This window comes from Schistocerca cancellata, chromosome 1, assembly GCF_023864275.1.
Source record: "Schistocerca cancellata isolate TAMUIC-IGC-003103 chromosome 1, iqSchCanc2.1, whole genome shotgun sequence".
NCBI lineage: Eukaryota > Metazoa > Arthropoda > Insecta > Orthoptera > Acrididae > Schistocerca > Schistocerca cancellata.
The window spans coordinates 423,731,328-423,737,165 of NC_064626.1; the positions used below are offsets into that span (position 1 = coordinate 423,731,328).

Consider the following 5,838-nt stretch of genomic DNA (forward strand, 5'->3'; position numbering starts at 1 on the left):
AAGATCTGGAAACACAAACACCCAGTCCCAGGACGGAGAAAATCGACGACCCGACCCGGGACTCGAACCTGGGAATCCGTAAGCCAGAGGCAGCAACGCTAACCCACTTCACCGCGACCTGCGGACCATCGAGATGCGTAGCATCTTTCGTATGGGGAGCTGCCACTTTGTTTACACTCAACCATTCCTTTCTCTTCCTTATGTTAGCATAGAGACACCGTTTCCCGTCACCAGGATAGGAATGGTCGGTGTTGTTGAGGAGCCAGAGCTGCACATGTCGTCACCTATTGAATTTACTCATGCGGTAGCCACAGACCTGATTTCTTGACTGGTTTGATGCAGCTCTTCATGCTACTCTATCCTGTGCAAGCTTCTTCATCTCCCAGTACTTACTGCAACCTACATCTTTCTGAATCTGTTTAGTGTATTCATCTCTTGGTCTCCCTCTACGATTTTTACCCTCCACGCTGCCCTCCAATACTAAATTGGCGATCCCTTGATGCCTCAGAACATGTCCTACCAACCGATCCCTTCTTCTAGTCAAGGTATGCCACAAACTTCTCCCCAATCCTATTCAATACCTCCTCATTAGTTATGTGATCTATCCATCTAATCCAGAATGAGATTTTCACTCTGCAGCGAAGTGTGCGCTGATATGAAACTTCCTGGCAGATTAAAACTGTCTGCCCGACCGAGACTCGAACTCGGGACCTTTGCCTTTCGCGGGCAAGTGCTCTACCAACTGAGCTACCGAAGCACGACTCACGCCCGGTTTTAATCTGCCAGGAAGTTTCATATCCATCTAATCTTCAGCATTTCTCTGTAGCACCACATTTCGGAAGTTTCTATTCTCTTCTTGTCCAAACTATTTACCGTCCATGTTTCACCTCCATACATGGCTACACTCCACACAAAGACTTTCAGAAACGACTTCCTGACACCTAAATCTATACTCGATGTTAACAATTTTCTCTTCTTCAGAAACGCTTTCCTTGCCATTGCCAGTCTACATTTTATATCCTCTCTACTTCGACCATCATCAATTATTTTGCTCCCCAAATAGCAAAACTCCTTTACTACTTTAAATGTCTCATTTCCTAATCTAATTCCCTCAGCATCACCCGACTTAATTCGAATACATTCCATTATCCTCGTTTTGCTTTTGTTGATATTCATCTTATACCCTCCTTTCATGACACTGTCCATTCCGTTCAACTGCTCTTCCAAGTCCTTTGCTGTCTCTGACAGAATTACAATGTCATCGGCGAACCTCAAAGTTTTTATTTCTTCTCCATGGATTTTAATACCTACTCCGAATTTTTCTTTTGTTTCCTTCACTGCTTGCTCAATATACAGTCATATTAAGCAATACAAAACGCTATACATAAAAGTATATCAAAGACAAGATGTCTTCCACAAAGTAGGTGCCGCTAATTACGGGCTTAGGCATCCGATACTAACTCCCACGTAATTTTATATTATATATGTGTGTATATACACTGATAATTTACTCTCTTGCGAACGCTGTTGTGAAGACGGAGTGACAAATCGAAATTAGTAGCAGCACTCTCAGCCACTAAAATGATCTCTACTTATTTTTATTCTTGCGCCGAATTTAGCAACCTATGTTGCCAAATAAATATTTGAACATCTCCATTGCATATTATATGTGATGCCAGGCGACGTGTAGGTAAAATGAACCTATGGACTAAACTGTTTTCCTAATTATTATCTGGGAAAAAACAAAGTAGAATGATATGGAAAAGCATCTCAAAAATAAGGTCTTTGTTTTGAACACACTACAATTACACAGCTTTTGGACAAAAATATTCAAACACAGCGAGATATGAACATATCTGCCAAGATTGCCATATTTGCCAAGATTGTGGTTTGCACTCTTGTATTTGACCACGAAGAGCAATCCTGCAATATCGTCAATCGTTGCAAGTGTCAGTCGCGGTCAAAGCAGTGTTCTGTGTAACTGTGAGTGCACTATATCGGAGGTAATTGAATTTGAACATCGCCGAGTTGTTGGCGCTCGTGTGATGAGTGTATATATTGTGTATTAAACCGGGGACGTAGAAACGATGGAGAGGTCGCATCCCACTGTAGCCCTCAGTGGTTCACAAACCCACAACAGGCCACAGCAGTCCACCCACCCCACCGCTGCCACACAACGAACCCAGGGTTACTGTGTGGTTCGGCCTCAGTGGACATCCCCTCTCCTCCTCCCCCATGAGAATGTCTCATACCAGACGAGTGTAACCCCAGATGTTCGCATGGTAGTGCAATTATGGTGTACGGGTATGTGGAGACAGTGTTTGCGCAGCAATCGTCGACATAGTGTAACTGAGGTGGAATAAGGGGAACGAGCCCGCACTCACCGTGGCAGATGGAAAACTGCGTTAAAAACCATCCACAGGCTGATCGGCACACCGGACCTTGACACTAATCCGCCCGGCGGATTTGTGCCGGGGAGCGGCACGCCTTCCCACTCCGGAAGCAGCGTGTTAGACCGCGCGGGCCATGTGGTGGGTGCTTCCATAGCCAGAGGTGCTGAAGTGTTTGTTATTTCGAGAGGCATCTTGTCGATGTTTTATAATGCATATAGCGAAAGCGCAAACACATCGTCCCTTAAGACACAAAGTGAAAGAGTGTGTGGCTGACTGTCATTTTAGAGGACTGTCCGAAAAATAAGATGGGACAGCTTGCAAAAGTCACTGTAGAACTGAACGTCGCACTCGCGAACCGTTTCAGCCCGAAACAATACGGAAGGAGTACATAAACAAGGAACTGCCGGGCGAGTTGCAATTACACAACCACTCCTCAGAGATGCGAATGCTCGTAAAAGGAAAACGTGGGGCCGAAGCCATAAAAGTTGGACCATGGAACAGAGGAAGAAAGTCATTTGTTCGCTAAGTCTTGTTTGACAATGTTTCCAATTTCTCGCAGAGTTTACGCTGCAAGAGTGAAGCACGGCAGGGGTTGAGTGATGATGGACAGCCATATCTGGTGTTCCATGGACTGCATGACTACTCTGCAAAGTTGCATTACTGCCAAGAATTATGTGGCTACTTCGGCTGATCAGGCACAATATTTGTTCCTGTAGGTGACGCTGTTCCAAGATGGTAGAGCCTCGGTTCACACAGCCCGCATCATCCAGGACTGGTTTTGTGGGCATGAGGATCAATTATTGCATCTCCTCTGGCCGCCACCACGGTCACCAGATCTCAATTTTACTGGCCATTTATTGTCTATTTTTGCGAGAATGGTTTGTGATCGCTATGCACACACAGCGTTGTTCGCTGAACTTGCTACTATTTTGCAGGAAGAATGAGTATAAGACTCCCCTGAAAGCCAATCAAGACATTTATCCATTCCGACACAATGGAATTTGTTTTGAATGACAATGGTCTTCTTATAACGTATTAGACATGCCGATGTATTTTTGGTGTTTTCATATCTTTGTCCATTCTTTACTTTTACTTTCGTCTACTCATAATGTGTACTAGTCAGTATTATGTTACTTCTAACTTCATTAAAGATTTGAAAATCGCAACAACTCAGATGGACAATAAACGAAAAATACGTTAAGCTGTCTAGGTGGCTTTATTTGTAAGAGTGAAAAATGACTTTAGCTGCACTATGTTTCACCAGAAAATGCAAGGAAATTATGACCACCACCACCACCACCACCACCACCACCACCACCACCACCACCACCACCACCACGAGTTTTCCAAAGGAGGTCATTTTTTATGTTGGTTCTTCTAATTAAAAGGATGTAAGGTGGCAGATTAAATGAATGTCAATTTCAGACCTTACATGAGAGGTTTTATATGTCGTAACAAGTAGAGGAATATCTCACTTGACATACTTTGGCGCTAATGAGCAGATTTTACTATCAAAATGTACAGCAAAGGGATGAAACTCAATTCAACAGTATTGACACACCAAACCCAAATCCTGCACGTCAGTGAGCATAAGGTAAAAAAAAAAAAAGCTGCTGGAGGAAACGTTTTAGTTTGGGGGCAGACGAAAGTTGCGTCGTCACGGCCTGAGTACGACGGAACACTTCTAAAAAGGAGTTGGTGACCCACGGCGAGAGGGACACTGAACACGCCAGGCGATACATCGAGGAGAGCAGGTAATGGGCCGACACTACTTGTGACGGAGAAATTCTTTAGAAAACTGTTTTGGGGAATTTCCAGATGGATACTAACAGACCAGCGACACAGTTGATCATGTGAAGTGCTTGTGGTGTGCTCGTGATGTACACGTGTAACTTTTAGGCGTCAGGAGCGGGCACAAGATGTTCTATTGGCTGAAATAAACTCAGAAAGAGTAGAAAGGGGCGATATTTCGACGCAGTTTAAAGGTAGGCCCTTTGCGACTGGCAGAGGTAGTTTCCACACGATGAAAGGAACGTTCCTGTTGGTTTGAAAAAGCCGTGATGTGAAGCACGAAAGGTCACAGGTGGGGGACAGTTTGCTACGGAAGACGCAAGACCGAATTTCGGGAACTGTCCTCTGAACCAGCGTCAAGTGTAGAACAGGGGGCATCACGCTCTGTACGACGCCAAAAAAGGAATTTTGTGTGAACACTGCGTTCATTTTGGCTGGCATTCAGCTAGAAATTAGCTGAAGAATCGTTGAGCTCCGATGGTAGAGAAACGACACAGCCACGTAGTTAATTATTCTTGTGAAAACGGAGAGGGCATTCACTTGTATATCGCCATATTTTCCAGACTAGGGATGAGTGCTTGTTTTCTCGCCCAACGAGAAACATAGGACAGATAACATCAGTAAAGATTTTGGTTAGCTTTTTATAGGATTTTCAGAGAGTGAGAGCATCCATGCAGCCAACAGCACATCGCAGCTAAAAGGTAATTGCCGCTGGCAGAGGCATAAACTTGTTGGTTCACCAGCCTGCGTCCTCTGTGAACCCGAGCAACCTTGAGTAATCTTTTGCTCATCTTGTCACAAAAACTAACCATCCTCCACAGATTGATTTTCATCCTCAATAGTACCGAACTTAGAACCGGAATCGGATGATTTGTCGTAATATTGGCCAACTTCCCGGTGTAATAGTAATAGTAATAGTAGTAGGCCGGCCGGGGTGGCCGATCGGTTCTAGGCGCTACAGTCTGGAACCGCGCGACCGCTACGGTCGCAGGTTCGAATCCTGCCTCGGGCATGGATGTGTGTGCTGTCCTTAGGTTAGTTAGGTTTAAGTAGTTCAAAGTTCTAGGGGACTGATGACCTCAGAAGTTAAGGCCCATAGTGCTCAGAGCCATTTTTAGTAATAGTAGTAGTAGTAGTAGTAGTAGTAGTAATCTTGTAGAGGACGTTGTATTTAATTTTTTTATTGTCGTGTTTAGGGTTATTTCTACTGAACAGGACGTAATGCGAATATTGATATATTGATAATTGTCCTGTAAGTGTCATGTCACAATTTACGTAAATTCGTGTATTTCTTTGACAATAATTCTGAAATCAAACAACTTGCGTATAGCTAAACACCAATGTGCTCTGTCCTAGAATAAGGGTCCACTCCTAACCCAAATCACTGATTCTAGCGACGCTAACGCACTCACAGGGTGTTTTTTCTGATGTCTGACGGATGCGAAAAGGAATGGAGTGTCAGAAGGGTTCCCTAGTAAGCGACGGGCACTGAGTAAATCACCCGTTTGGTGGCAGGGGAAACAGCGAACTTTATTTGAGCTGACAAGAATTAAATGTTTACACAGAATAATTAGTATCCACGAAAACAAGTTTTGGTATTTCGTATTGTTAAGTGAGCAGTCTTTTGATTATTATACTGCTTCATTTTCGTTTT

The 5,838-nt window shown here is 44.0% G+C and overlaps 1 non-coding gene across 1 annotated transcript; it reads right to left on the reverse strand.

The window, feature by feature from the left end:
• Positions 1-683: 683 nt before the first annotated feature.
• On the reverse strand, positions 684-758 carry Trnas-cga (transfer RNA serine (anticodon CGA)). Its single transcript has one exon. It is a non-coding gene; the product is annotated as a tRNA-Ser (tRNA).
• Between the last annotated feature and the right edge of the window lie 5,080 nt (positions 759-5,838).